At 42.4% G+C, this 16,124-nt stretch overlaps 1 long non-coding RNA gene across 2 annotated transcripts; it reads right to left on the reverse strand.

Moving 5' to 3' along the window:
- Positions 1-467: 467 nt before the first annotated feature.
- On the reverse strand, positions 468-1,928 carry LOC308476543. Of its 2 annotated transcripts, none has more exons than XR_013985925.1 (2): positions 1,754-1,928; positions 468-779 (listed from the first exon to the last, which is right to left on the reverse strand). It is a non-coding gene; the product is annotated as an uncharacterized lncRNA (long non-coding RNA). The 2 variants fall into 2 exon arrangements; XR_013985926.1 differs by having other exon boundaries at positions 1,517-1,928.
- Positions 1,929-16,124: the final 14,196 nt, after the last annotated feature.

Below are 16,124 nucleotides of genomic sequence, written 5' to 3' on the forward strand. Positions count from 1 at the left end.
AGAGAAGTGGCTGGTAGGGTGTGTGGTGCTTGTCTCTTGACTATGACCTCTCTTTGCCTCTGACTGGCAACAGCCATCCAGGGTCTCAGGCAGAAGTCTATCCCATCCCTTGCAACCTGAGATCCCTTTTCACTGTTAGTACCAAAGACTGATGAGGAACTTTCACATACAAACTGCATGCTCTAACACTGAAGAATGGTTTTCTACCCACAACCATACAAGCATGGAAGGATCATACCTGCAGTATTTCTTATTTTCAAACCTTTTCCTCATTCACCCTCCTCAAATATCCCCCCCCCCCCCGCTTGCCAACCAAGCTTGATCATCAGCAAGTAATATGAAGGCCTAGTCTTGAAGGATAATACGTTCAAAAATATCTTAGCTGTTTAGGCCTCAGCTTAATATCACATGTTCAATATAAGTACATATTTAATATTCTTAACAAGAAACCAAGACTGTCAAATACATTACTTAATCGGGACAATTTAATAAATTAATAGGCAATTTAAGGAAAATAACAAACCCTCTCAGGTGGCAGATTAATTATGGACTTACATTTCGCTGATCAAGAATAATTGGATTATGAATGTGGGCCAGAAGTAAGAGATCTATTTTCAGGGTCAATGGGTTTATCTTTCCACAAATGAGAATAATGTCTTTTGGTATGCATATCTAAGGCCATGTGGTCCAGAAGTCAGAGGAGCAGTTCAGCTGGTTGCTTTGGAAGAATCTTCATAGGGTAACTATCTCTCCCAACATTCATGTGGACAGTGAGTCTTCTGAAAGAAACACAAAAATTGTGTTACCAAATCCTAAGAACTGCTAAAAATTTAATAAGCAATGTAACATGTAACGACTCTTTGTCACAATATTAGACTTCTATCATGTGCCTAATGGCCTTGCCTTCAATGCATATCCAAGTATTCAGCTTCCTGTGCCAACAAATTCTCACCAAATGGCATTATGCAAATATATTGCTAGTCTTCCAAAGAAAACGGTGGTTATTATTCATTTGTATACAGTGACCCATTTAAAGTTGCACATAGTAAATTTAAATTGCCTATTGGCTAGCACTGAACTAAGCCTAATGATCCTACTGGGGCCAAAAACAAACAATAACAACAACCCCAACACCATCATTTGCAACCCTAAGTTCTAGCAGGGATTCCTAGATTTCAACACGGTCGCCATGTTGTCAACAGTTACTCTCTCAATAGCTAAAGAAACAAAGAACCATCATTCTAGCTGTAAAAGTTTTCATTAAACAGTAAAATTAGCTGAAAATGGCTGACAGGATTATGACCTGCTATTGACTTGGGTTTTTACTCCCCACACTCTGATTGCTGATATTTCTGGTGTCACTTGTTAAGCCCCTCCAAAATCCTGTCAAGCCCTTAATGTGAGCAAACTGAAGTATTTTGGAAGAAAGTTGGAGATTCTGTTACTTCAGCTACTCTGCTACTGAGCTGAACTTCCACTATGTTTTCTCTTGCCTTTCGTGATCAATGTAGGGTACCTTGACACAGAAGGCCTTAAAGGATGAGAAGCCTGCAGCACTTAGTTTGTGGGCGGTGGGGGAGGGGATTAAAAAATGCAATCCTCCTGTCAGACTGGGAATATCCCCTCAGTCACGCAGTTTAGGATATGCCACCATTCTTCAGCAGAGTTTCTTTTCTTTCAGCAAAGTAAGCGGCTCACGTATATGTCAAACAAAGCTTTAATAATAAAGAAAAACTGTAACACAATAACATACACTCTGAGAGAAACTAAAACAACATCCTGAGGCAATAATGAGGCAAGAAGCAAGAATGACAGTTGGCCTCTGAACACACGAAGGGAGGGGCCAATTCCGGAGCACAATTCAAAAGCCCCGCCCATCAGGTGCCAGACATTCTACTATTCAAATGAAGCCTCAGTGTTTTTCTAACACTTAGGAGATCTTGGGGGGGGGGGGGGGACTGAGGAATTTTCCCTTCCCTCCTATCTTGGGAACCCTGGAGAGCAGAAGGCAAGGGATTTGATCTGAGTGAATGGAAGGATAGTCTCTCCTGCTGTACAGCAGGGGTGGGGAATCAGTTTCAGCCGAAGTGTCACATTTTCATGTGGGCATCTTTCTGAAGGGGTTGCATAACAGTGGCCCAGTGCAAAAGTGGGCGGAACAATGGATCTTTGTACAGTAGTTTTTATTCCAGTCTTTATTTATTATTCTACACTTACACGCACAAACTTCCATCCTCTTTCCAGATAAGCAAGAGACGTTATCAGAGTCTAAGGACACATACCAGCCAAACAAATGCACTCCAGCATGGTGCTGCCTCTGGGCGTGGGTTGGGGAGAGTCCATATAGAGAGGTTCTGAGGTTCTCTACATCTACTGTACAGGAAAACACCCTAGGCTTCGCAGAGTATATGGGAGCAGAGCAGGGCTGTCTGTGAAACTGTGGGGAGAGGGAGGCGTTGGGTGAATTGAACCTCCTTGCCCTTGCTGACTCAACCGGAGTGTGTGAGGACAATCCTTGGAAGGTTTGCCTAGTGCTGAAGTTGCCCATCATCAGACCCACTGAAATCTACTCGGAGTCAAGAGTGGATTTCATGCTCTTTTTTCAGCTCATAGTGGCGAGGAGGAATGGAAGTTCCCCCTGAATGTCTGCCTTATATACATTAATTACACAATGGGCTCCACGTGATTGGCTAATTCCGGATTCTCCTGTAGGCCAATCAAGTTGCGGATTCCCTTCCACCTGGAGCTGAATTGGGTGGCTCCTGTGGACCAATCAGACTGCTGCATTCTGGATCCTATTGTTCTAGGATCAATCAGACTGCTGCATTCTGAATCCTATTCTAGGACCAATCAGACTGCTGCCTTTTGGATCCTATTCAACTCAGTACATAGCACCCACCTGGTTGCAGTCTTCTCCATTGGGGCAGACTTTGCTCTTTCCAATTTCAGTATTGCTCTGTGCAAGGCCAAAATTTGCACCTGCCTCTTCTTACCTCCCATTCCCCTCAGTTCACTATGTCATCATTGCAATGCCCTGTGGCGCCCCTGTAGGCCCGACACACAGTGTGACGGAACCAGTTGTGCTGCTCTAAATCCGCCTCTGTCCCTATTATGGTGATATGTATTTCTATTTAAATTTTAATACGGACTTCTAAATTTGTGCCTATACACCTATAAATTTCATGCTAACCTGTATGCTGTTTTGTTGGCAATCTGTTTCCTTATCTTTTCCTTTTGCAAATGCATAAATGCTTCAACCTTAAAAATGAAAATACCAAATCTTAATAGTGTCTCAGTTGCCTTGCTAGGACATCACCTCCTGGTGAACCTACTGCAAAAAAAAGATGACTGCAAAAAAGATTTCCTGTATTAAGGGGGGGGGGCATCTCTCTACCACTAGCACTCATATGTGCTTTGAGATATGCAAAAATCTAATAAAAAAAACACAGAGAAGCTGCAAGTCAATGGTTAGCGTTGCTGTGGAGAACAAATATGAGGCAGGCTGTGGAGCTACTATGTACATCCTTGTATTTCAAAGATACTAAGTGACTCTGATTTTAGAAGGGGCTTAGGCCTATGCAAGCAGCTGGGGGCCTATGGCTCTTTCATTCATTGGAATCTAGTTATTGTTTACTAAGGGCTGGTACAAATGGTGCACTGTTGCAAGGCCATGTGTCCTACTTTATAAGGGGCAGAACTCTATTTAAAGAGTTCTGGTGAAAGGATGAACAAACATGTCATTTGGGTTTCTAATCTTTCCACTCTCAAATTCAGTTTGCCACATTTCTGCAACAATTTGCAGTTTATTTTTTTTTTTAAATCCTCAAAAAACGGTTCAGTACATAAGTGCAGTTTCCCCCCGGGACTCACATTTTTGTGTGCAGTTTTGGCAAATAGAGATTTACTTAATTATTTTGCAAATGATTGTTGCTAACATAGTTCATTTTTGTATCTTATTTTTTAAAATAACGATCATTGCATTTTTATGCACACTTTCCCCTAACGTATGAATTTTAGTTCACACTACTTGGTTGGGAAACTGCATTGCAAAATCCAGAGAAGTTTGGATTTCAAAGGGTAGCTGGGTTTCAATTTGCTCGTGCTCAGTTTGAGAGGTGCGAATTATGTCATTTCTCGGTAAAATGCAAACAGAATTGAATTTCTGCCCCCTCCCTGTGAGAGCACAGCCCTCTATTTGAAGGCATTTTCTGTTTGAAAGGTAGTTTAGTCCAAGCCTGGTATAAAGATAAGCATCCGTAAGAAGGGAGGACAGGAGTGGCCTTGAAGCTGCCCATCAACCATTAGCCCCTTGATAGCAGACTGAGCAGACAACCAGGTCTCTTGGTCACAGCCTTCAGAACTTCGTAACTTCTTTTTTAATTTTTTAAAAAGCACATTCTCATTGCAATCAACCCCTTCTCCCCATATTAATAAAGTTACATATTAGTACAAGATAATTAGTTGGGGTGGGGAAGTTTAGTGCGCTTGATGTTTTATATATTTTCCCCACTTAGTCATTCCACAAATCCAGTAATTCTCAGTGGATCTGTCAGTGACTCACTGGGGATTTAAACGGGCTTTTGACCATAAAAAGACTGCTCAGATTTCTCATGAGAGATCACAAAGACTGTCAAAAGTCACTGGCTTTATTCAGTTTCCACATGCTCATTCAAGTCCACCTCCTGTGCTGGAAAGTTAATACATGAAGTGGGATTTTTTAATATTTTTTTTAGTATAGTTGCTTTTCAAATTATGTTTGTCAAGGATTCCCTTTGATCTAAGGGTTGTGTGAGCAAACAATGTGGTTTTGTGACTATTTTTTTTTCCTTTTCCTTTTTAAATGCTACATAAATAAACCCCTTGCCAATCCAGCTGGATGTGAATCCTTAGTATTCCAGGCTGTACATTGAGATACATTTTACTGTGTGATCCTGTGCTTGTGTATTCTGAAGCAAACCCCTTTGAATCTGATGGTACTACTTTTAAATGTGCTTCAGGCTCTAGTTATTATTATTATTATCAGTGCTTTTTTCTGGGGGGATGCAGAGGTACGTATACCCCTAAACATTTTGTGAATCTAAGCTTGGCCTCATTGAGGGGCAGTATTTCAAAATGAGTAGTTCTCGAAGCTACCAGCATGAGTTTGAACAAACTGCGGGAGGCAGTGGAAGACAGGAGTGCCTGGCGTGCTCTGGTCCATGGTGTCACGAAGAGTCGGACACGACTAAATGACTAAACAACAACAACAACAGGAAAATGAGAGTACCCCTAATTTTTTTTTAAAGCACTGATGATGATGATGATGATGATGATTAGGAACCGGGCAGTGGCGCCCACCCTGTGGAACACCTCCCATCGGATGTCAAGGAGATAAGTAACTGGGGGTGGAAAGAGCAGTGAAAATAATAATAATAATATAATAATTTATTATTTATACCCCGCCCTTTTGGTGTATGGAAAGGGGCCATGGTTGGTGGGGTTGGAGAACAATGAGAGCAGGGTCAGCAGCCCCTTGTGTTTGTTTGTTTGTTTGTGTGTGTTTGTGTGTGTGTGCTCAAGCACTTTGCAAATGAATTACCATACCATATCAGATTTCCTTCCATATTAACCTCAATTTATGAACATAGACTGGTAGGATTTTTCTAAAATACCATATTGGCCTCACACTGATATGGATATGGATGCCTATCACTTTGAAAGTTTATTTAATTACTACCTTGAATGTTAGAGATTAACCCTCTGTCATTTAAGCCACATCAATTATATAAGACTGGTGTGAGTTTTTGTTTCTTTTTGCTTAAAGAAAACACTGAATTCATTTTCCCATAAAGAATCAAAACCATTTGGAAGCTTGTTTCAATTCAGCCCCTTCCTCGGAAGACTCTTTAACACGCACCAGAAAAAAAGAGCTATTTAATTTCACACTCAGCTAATCCTTTAATTATTTTCTTCCGCACAGAATGGAAAAGTCTATTAGGTCCATAATAAAATAAAAAATAAGTTAGAGAGACTGTTATCTTGAACCTTGGACTGTCTTCCATTTTCTCTCTCTCCCCCTGAGAACATAACCAGATATCAGTGTTGATAGTTAGTGATAAATTACCCTTTGGGGGGTTATTCTGCCACTCTCACATCACATTGCAGTGGAAATGAATCACCTTTTAAAACCACTCATTCATTCATCAGATTTTGCTTCTCAGATTCTGATATGAAAATGGTACTCACACAGGGATATTATGCAGCCTTGATTTAATTAAGAGTTGCAACATATAAATGACTTTTATACCACAGTAAAAGCGGGAAAAGACCTACAACACAATTGTTCATCCTCCAAGTGGAGGGTGTGTTTCTCTGTCCCTGGACACAAACGCCACTGCAGAGAAATTAATCACACATTTCTGAAAGACAAAAAACAAAAGACAAGAAACTGACCTGTTGCTTCCTGTGTTCTTGGAATGGTAATATTGAAACCCTCTTCAGGACCAGGAAAAAGGAAAAAAAGGAGAGATTATGGATGTGCCCATCTATTGCAAGATGGCTCATGATGGATAGCTCAGTCAGTAGAGCATGAGACTCTTAATTATCAGGGCCATGTCTTCAAGTGCAAGAAAGTAGAGTCCGATTAAACAGCAGGAAAAGCTTTCTGAGTGTAGAAGCTCTTTGACTCCCTTGGAAGGTGGTGGACCCTCCTTCCTTTGGAGATTTTGAAGCAGAGGTTAGACAACCATCTATTACGGATGATTTAGTTGACATTCCTGCATTGCAGGAGGCTGGACAACATGAGCCTTGGGGACTCATAATGCTATGATTCTGTTAGTCCTCTCTTTAAAGGGATGTCTGGTTTAAAGAGATCAGTGGTGAGAACCTGGACGATGGACTGAGCAGGCAAACAAGTCACCTACTCATAGTCTGCCCCATTTTGATGCGATATATATATTTATATATTTATTTCAGTTTAAATTATTGTCAATTAATGTGTAATCTCAGCTATGCAAACGTGCAAATTTAATGCACTACTGCAATGTGCTCTTTGTCACCTTTGAAGGTGATCCAGAAACTGCAATTAATCCAGAATGTGGCAGCTAGGCTGGTGACTGGGAGCGGCCGCCAAAATCATACAACACTGGTCCTGAAAGCCTTTCATTGGCTCCCAGTATGTTTCCAGGCACAACTCAAAGTGTTGGTGCTGACCTTTAAAGCCCTAAATGGACTCAGCCCAGTATACCTGAAGGAGCGTCTCCACCCCAATGTTTGATGTCTTATCATGTTTTTAATATTCTGTTGGGAGCCTCCCAGAGTGGCTGGGGAAACCCGGCCAGTTGGGCAGGGGTACAAACAATAAATTATTATTATTATTATTATTATTACTACTACTACTACTACTATTATTACAGTGGTACCTCTGGTTAGGGATTTAATTCGTTTTGGGGTGCCGTGCACACCCCAAAAAATCTGTAACTAGAGGCGCCACTTCTGCACACACATGTGGCACAATAGAGTGCTTCTGCACATGCGTGAGTGGTGAAACCATTTGCTGTGGCCGTAACCCGAAGATTCCGTAACCTGGAGGTTATGCAACACGAGGTACCACTGTATTATTATTATTATTATGCTGTCTCTTGTCCTCATTTTAGTAATGTGCAAATGTCCGTCACTGGTAGAAAAGTTCTGAGCCTGTCCCCTCAGCCATGTACATGACATGAGAGCTTCCTCTGCACAAATGTACAGTGGTACCTCCAGTTGTACACGGGATCCGTTCCGGATCTCCAGTCGGATCCCGAGGAATTCGCAACCAGAGGTGCTGTTTTTGCGCATGCACGTGGCATGTACAGCACGTCTGTGCATGTGCGTGCAGTGAAACCCGGAATAATACTTCTGGGTTTGCCGCGTTCGCATCCTGAAGGATACGCAACCAGAGGTGTGCGTATCCAGAGGTAGCACTGTATATGTACTGGCCCATTTCATGCAGTTTCCCTGCACAGAAGGAAGAATCATAGGAGTCACACCCTCATGTTCCATGTTAGGAGACAGGGATCAGTAGTAGCTCCACCAGCTCCTGGAGGAGCTTGCCGAGGTTGCGAACAGGATCAAGTCTTTTGACCCCGAACCTCTTAAGATATTTCACTGGCAACTCCTTACAACAAGCTAATTGAACTATTTAGCACATCAGTGCTGAAATGGAAAACAGAAAACCGCCTGGATACAATCCCCCTTTCTGCTTTGGAATGGCTTGCACATTGGAAATCTAATGGGTGGTGAGGATGTGGCCTCAGTTCTAACACATGTGCAACGTAACATTTGGCATGTGCATGTGTCCATGTCCCACATTACACTGGAGGTGTGTTGGGCGCATGGACATAGGTGTGCTGCTCCACTACATGTACAGTACTGTCCAACTTCAGTCTATGAACTGGCTCTTTCGAATCAGAAAACCAGTTGTGCCAATGGCATAGCTGTGGCTGATACTTATTTGATTCCCATCTGTGGACGGCAGCCCAGTAACACAAAGGGAGCAATGCTTCCCAAAACATGTGTTCCAAAGTTCAAGCATTCTTGAGATGCATTAACATTTTCTCAATAAATGGGTCTTCAAAGCTTTCCATTGTCAGTTTTATGTAAGAGCCAAGCCATTTGTTGTTATTATTTTTTAAAAATTGCTTTCGCAGTGCTATATCACCCACACTGTTTCTCTGCTGTTGTATTTGCAGAGCATAAATGTCAGAAAGACCAAGCTGATTTGCCTCAAATTTCATGAAAAGAACCACTCTGGGCTGAGGCATTGCATGCCAGACATTTGCCTGTGGCACATTTTTACACTATTAAAAAGAACCCCGGCAACCTTTGAGAATAGGAGTTTATAATGGAAATACCAAGAGGACCTGAGCAGCAATAAATTTGAAGGAAAGCCCCAGCAGGCCATCTAAAGAAAATACAACAGAGAAACATACTGCAGGCCAGCAAAAACAACAGTGCTTTAATGTACTTGACCTGTGGTCATACAGTAGCATTGTGACCATCCTGATCCAATTTTTCTTTAACCACAGAAGCTTCTTGCTTTCCTTTAAATGGATTTCCAAACCAACTTTCATTTGCTGGAGTCTTTCATAGCAAGAGTCTTTTACTGAATACGGAACCACCATGTGTGTTTTTTCAGTAGCTTTATTGATTTGGCTTTGCATGTTGTATTATGTGCCACATTGAAATTAGATGGCTACTCGCAGTGCAGTAACATTGCCGATGATTTGAGTCTTACTTTCCCCTCTAACAGTCTGAAGCAAATTTATGTATTGGTTAATCAGTAACAAATTTCTGCTACAATGTCAAGGAAAGGGGGGGGGAATAATTAAATATGAAGCCTGGACAGTCTTCATCTACACAGATGATATACACAATGCATGTAATGATATAGCTTTTTCCTAACTAGTAGCAATACCCAACCAAAAAAAACACCTGTTTTTCAGGATTCTCTTGAAAAATACAATGTGCTGCTGTCTTATCAATAGGAAACATCTGTACCAGGCTACAATCGTATGCATATTTACTTGTGAGGAACCCCAGAGAACATTATGAACCTCACTTCAGTGTAAACATGCTCATCTTCAGGCTGCCACCTATGCCACCATGTGTTTTAAGTACTTAAAAAAAAAAAGATATCTGGAGTCACTTGTGGTATTAATCAGATTTATAACTACAGACTTACACTGCATTAATGATGCATATTATTCGTGAAAAATCATAACTAAAAATAAGATCAATTTGGTTATAGAAATCCTCAAACACCACGACGCAAGTTAATTTTGAACTTGAAAGATTCCAAGAACGTTCCAAACAAAACAAAATGAAATGAAAGAAAGAAAGTACGTAGAAACATTGGCTAAAAGAGCAAAGCAGTTTGAAAACACCAAGTCTGATTGGCATGCCTTGTGCTTTTGTGTTAACCCTCTGAGTACAGGTAAGCAATGTTTATTTGTTTTTATTTTAAAAAAAGAGTTAGCAAATTTGTATTTGGTAAATGGATTGCCGATTTATATCAGTAAGATTCAACCTGATTTGGAACAACTCAGAATGCAATGGACATTGAGAACCCTTATTGTAGGAAGGGCTTTTCTTTTTTACTCGGCCCAGTATACTTGAAGGAGCATCTCCACCCCCATTGTTCAGTGCTGAGGGCCTTCTGGCGGTTCCCTCACTGCGAGAAGTGAAGTTACAGGGAACCAGGCAGATGGCCTTCTCAGTAGTGGCGCCCGCCCTGTGGAACGCCCTCCCATCAGATGTCAAGGAAATAAACAACTATCTGACTTTTAGAAGACATCCGAAGGCAGCCCTGTTTAGGGAAGTTTTTAATGTTTGAAATTTTATTCTGTTTTTAATGTTCTGTTGAAAGCCACCCAGAGTGCCTGGGGAAAAACCCAGCCAGATGGGCAGGGTAAAAATAATAAATTATTATTATTAAATTACTTTGGTTATGATATTGTGTCATGTAACAATGTGTGTAAAGTTGACATGTTACACACATTCAGTTCAGACCTGTTTTCCTTGATATTTTATTTAGCCACCAACATGACTTGCTATTTAGAGCTGTGCTAGGAATGTGAAGTCGAGTGCCGCTCATTGTTAGCTTCAGTATAACACACACATTTCACTTGATCACTCAACATTCAGCACATTGTTGGTTGTGTGAATGGCCTCCATTGAAAAATATTGCATTTGAAGCTATATGAAACCTCTGTCACACATGCAATTAATCACCTGGGTTTGCTTCCTGAGTAAGTAAACTGAACTTGGGTCACACTAAAATCAGTTGGACAGATTAGTCATGATTTGAGCTAATCTACATTGATTTCAGTGGGAGCAAAGGTCAGCTAGCTTCATCAGGATCCAGCCTTGAAGTTTCTGTGATCAAGTAAGAAACATGGATATAGGACTTCAGAAAGTAAATCTCAAGTGGCAACATGGTTTCTAGTTAATCCAATATATTAACTAAAATCCCTTATCAATTAATTGTTGTTGAATTTCGTCATGTTATGAACAGACTGTACAAAAATGCTAAAGTTAAAATGGTGACTTACATACTTGTGTAACAAAACCCAGACATTAGACATGAAAACTTTTTAACCGATTTACTGCACAAATTTCATACTTCAGGTAATCATTTGCACTTTAAAAATTCAGTTTTGGTGTTGAACATTTCAGCAGCCTGCATTGAGAACGTTAGAACCACTTGATTTAGGGATTTTGAAAATTCAAAGCACATCCTATTAGGATCGAGGAATGACTTCTAAAAGGTTTTAGAGAGTTGGTGCTGATAAAACATAAGCCAACAATCAAACATTTGTGGGGGTTTGGCAGTGGACATGAGGGGGATGGGACTTTATGCCTCTAATTGGTATAATATGGCACAAGGATGAAAGAGATTCAGACATCTTTTTTTAATGCTATTCCTGGATTCCAAAATAAAAACAGAGGTGATGGAAAGACTCTGTATGGATTTCACATGATACAGCACAACTGTAATGGGAAGCATTTTCAGGCCTGGCTTTCTCTCTGCTCACTTCCTCTAATCAAGATGAATGAATCTCTTTGCTTTCAAAGTGTCATCCTCCTCCCAAAAGTCAAGAATTGTATGTTATTAATGGACACTTTAAGTCACATGATTGTATTTATTATATCAGGAAGAATATTATGTGACTTGTCATAACAACACTCATGGAGCACTGTGGACTAAACCTACTGCCCATAAATCAGTATGACCTTGAACCATCAATCTGCATAAAGTCTAATTTGTTTCATAGGGTTGGTCACCCAAGTTATAATTGATTTCCTAAATCTTGTTGACCGGTCTAAATAGCAGGTAGTGATAAAATGCTGGTGGGTAGATCTCTTTGTATTATAACTATGGCAGTCAACTAATTTTTAACCAATCATATGCATTTAAATATATTTGCATAAATATTGAAATACTGAAGGAAGTGTAAGATAACTTACAAAAGCTATCATTCAGAAAAAGACCATCTTTGATACTTTAATTTCTTCAATTCCCATTCAATTACTTCTTTTTTATTCCGTGCTCCAAATTGTTGTTACACAAATGCACCGGAGCAAAAATAGCCTTGAAAATAAGGAATTTTGAATTTAATTTGCAGCCCCATCAATTTAAACCTGCTTTTGGCAGTCAAAATCCCCCCCCCCCTTCGCCGGATCAAAGACTTAGTAGCACAACCCTATATTTGCCTGCTCAGAGGTAAGGCCGAGAGTTAAATAGTACTTATTCCTGGGGTAGTGGATACAGTCTGTACTCACATCTCTGTGAGTCCCACAACACAATGGGCTTTACCTCTGAGTAGACATGAACATTAAAGCACCACTGCCATAAGAACATAAGAACAAATTTTGTGTTGAAGTGTATAACCACAGCATGTTCTTAAAGAAAAGCTTAGTAAATAATGACAATCCTGCAGGAAGCAAAGATGTGTGCTAATGCTGTCATTTAGGGTTTTGTAAGCTGTATTTACCTTCCAGACCAGTGGCATAGCAAGCCCAGGTGGTACCCGGTGCAGAAAAATTTTTGTCACCCCCCCCCCATTGACAGCTCGGGGTAGGCTGGGAGTCGCGGGTGGGCACCCTTCCTACACCTCTGCGCCACCATACCCGCTCATACCCATACCGACTCCCAAGTACGCCGAGTCATCAGGGGAAGGGGGGGGAGCTATGCCACTTTGCAGGGGTGCTGGCAAAGCTGCGTCCTCGCAGGAGCCACGGCTCCCATCCATCCCCCTCCCTCCTTCCCCGGCTTGCTGTAAAGCAGCAAAGCGGGAGCTGCTTACAACGAGCCAGGGAGGGAGGGAGGCTGGGAGGGGGGCCCCCGGCTCGCCGTAAGCGGCTCCTGTTGGCGGCGGAGGGATCCCACCACCGTCCGTCCGGCGCTTCAGTGGCACCGGTGGCAAATCACTACATACAGCGCATGTACGGCGGTGCTATGCATAGTGCATATGTGCGACACCGTGCATGGGTTGTACGTAGCAGTTTGCCACCCGAGAGCCATACGGACGGTAGTGTGATCCTCTGCTTGCGGCTGCAGCGGCGACAGAGGCATCCCACCGCCGTCTGTATGGCGCTTGGGCAGCGCCGGCGGCAAACCACTATGTACAGTGCATGCATTCAACACCGCACATGCGCTGTATGTAGCGGTTTGCTGCCGGCACTGCTCAAACACCATACAGACGGTGGCTGGATCCTCTGCTCACGGCTGCAGCGGTGTGATGGCTGCTTCTGCCGCCGCGCCTGGGCCGGCAGGGCAAGCACCCCACGGGGTGCCTTCTTGTCACCCTCTCAGACATGGAACCCGGGAAGACCCGCTCCCCCGCCCCTCACTTTGCGACGCCACTGTTCCAGACACCCTAAGGTATGGAAGTAACAGTGAACAGAAAAATTGCAAAGCTTCATAGCTGGCAGGTTGCTGTGAAGCTGCTCTTTATTTCCCCTTCTCACTGATGTTATGATGGCCCAAGTTGAATATGGATATCGGAAAAGCTACTGATGCTGTACGGATGAACTTTCCCCACTAGTAGGCAACATTCCCAAATGGTCTCTGACTAAGTCATACTCAGATAAATGGACTTAAGTTAGTCACAACTAATTTATCTAATTTACTCTGAGCATGACTTGGGCTGTATACACACCACACATTTAAAGCACTTCAAACAGTCAGGGTGTTTCCCAAAGTATTCTGGGAGCTGCAGTTTGTTAAGGGTGCTGAAAATTGTTAGGAGACCCCTATTCACTCCCATAGTTGCCATTCCCAGAGTGCCTTGTGAAGAGTCATTGCTAAATCACTCTGGGAACTCTGGCTCTGGGAAGGGACTGGGGTCACCTCTCAGCACCCTCAGAACATAAAAGAGCCTGCTGGATCAGGCCAGCATCCTGTTCTCACAATGCCTGTAGGAAACCAGCAAGCAGGATTGGAGCACAAGAGCATTTCCTCCTCCTGTGGTTTCCTTAACAAGCAACAGTTTCCAGAATTCTTAGGAGGAAGCCATGATTGGTCCAAGTGGCATCACAGTGCTTTACAAGTATGGTGTGAATGCGGCCTTAGTTGGATACAACTGGTGTTTGGCAGAACTGGGATACTGAGACCATCAGCTTCAAAGATGAAACTCATCGCCAACACTGATGCTGCAATTTAAGAAGGATCCTTTTCCTGTTTCCATCTCACCACTCTAGATTAAAACAAGGCTTTTGTCTCATTTGAATAAAAGCATATGCTGATATCTCAATGCAAAACATAAAAGGGACAGAACCAGAACACAGATCCTGCCCCCGCTTCTGTGTTTGAAACCAGCCTCCTTTAAGTGGGGAGCAAAGAGGAAAGGCCAATGAAACTGACAAGTGTGTACACTACCCTGAAATTATGATATTTTTTTCTTGGACCAATTATTTGCTGGTGAGTGAGGAAAGTTTCAAGCTTTTCATAGCTGCTGGTTTCTCATTTCTCACAAGAACTTGTATAAAGTGCACACTGCATACGGAATTCTCCTATATTAGGAAAGGTTTCTCCATCTCTTTTTAAATAGCTATATAGAAAGAACCCTGATGATAATTATTTGCAAGATTGTGCAAGAAGGTTAATAAGCTGGTGCTGGATGCACTTTAAACATGCATTTAGGTACTTGCATGTACCTGGCTTTAGTTTATAATAGCTTGTAAAGAGGTAATGTGACATGGAAATCCCAATCAATCCATTATGGGCATACCCACCACTTTTTAAACTGCTACACATCCTCATTATGTGCAACGTAATAGTGCAACATCAGTTGTTTTATGGATCTTTGAGTTACGCCATCCCTGTTTAATCTCAGATTCACCTTTTATAGCCAGTTGCTATGAGCCACTGTGGCAATCTAAAACAGGGGTCGCCAACCTAAGGCCCATGGGCCACAAGCAGCCCATGGGGGTTGTTTAACCGGCCCATCGACCCCTGCCGCCCGCTTGGTCGGCTCCTGTGCACCGTGCTAAACTGGCACGGAGTAGAGCGGGGACCGCCTTCCACGATGCTGGCCGTCTTCCCATTGGCTGCAGGAAGCTCCTGCAGCCAATGGGAAGCTGTGCACGCCTCCTCCGCGCTGGAAGGAGCACCGGAAAAAACGTTTGCATGCATGCACCCTCCGGCCCACCGCAGCGTCTGCAGGACCGTGAACTGGCCCAAGCCACAAAAACTTTGCTGACCCCTGATCTAGAAGATCACAGGATCTGCTACAGTGGACCATCACAAGAGTCCATCAGATAGGCTTATGGGCAGTACTACCCTGTATCATTCTCTTTACACTTGCCTCCTCTGTGAGGATTTCCAGATGCCCACAAGGAGCAGAATTTCCTTTGCCTTGCCTTAGGGCTCAGAGGAGTCATGGAGACTGGCACAAACTGCGCCATTCTTTACAGTAGGACTGGGGATTACCAGTATAGTGTAGGGTTGCCATATTTCAAAAAGTGAAAAGCAGGACAGGAATTTTTAAGGAAAATCACCATATGTCTGGATTTTTCTGGACATTTTTTCAATTTCCGCCCAGACACTTCTTCTGATTGCAGTATTCTGAATATGTCTGGGAAATTCCGGAAGTATGGCAACCCTATTATAGTGGCAGCTGAGGAGCTTTGAATTGGCTCAGCAGTGTGGATTGTTGCAGCCAAATATGGTGAGTGGGATTATGCTGTCCACCCATCAAAATTATGGGGGAAATTCTACTTGTTGAAAACACACGAAGCCCAGTTAAAATAATAATTTAAAAAATACAGAGCTCCAAAAAGATGAGAGCATTCTAGATGGCTGGTTTGTAGCTGTCCAAATGAGTAATCACCTCCCATCAATAGTTCTGTAGTTTGTTCAGTGCTTGATAATGTGAACAAGTGTAATAAAGACGTAATATAAGCAAGGCATCAGAGTGGCTTTTTCCATACATTATCGAAACAATAATGCTTTTGCTATAACGACTGCCCTATGGGGAAAATGTATAAGCTACAGAACTTGGGGCTGGTCCTGGCACAAAGGTGAGCCATGCATTGAGGAGGGAGATGAACCTCAGTCCATTCACAAAAATAATAGTGAATGAATACTGAGCTTATATGCCTTT

Source organism: Podarcis pityusensis (assembly GCF_964106645.2).
Source record: "Podarcis pityusensis genome assembly, chromosome: 4".
NCBI lineage: Eukaryota > Metazoa > Chordata > Lepidosauria > Squamata > Lacertidae > Podarcis > Podarcis pityusensis.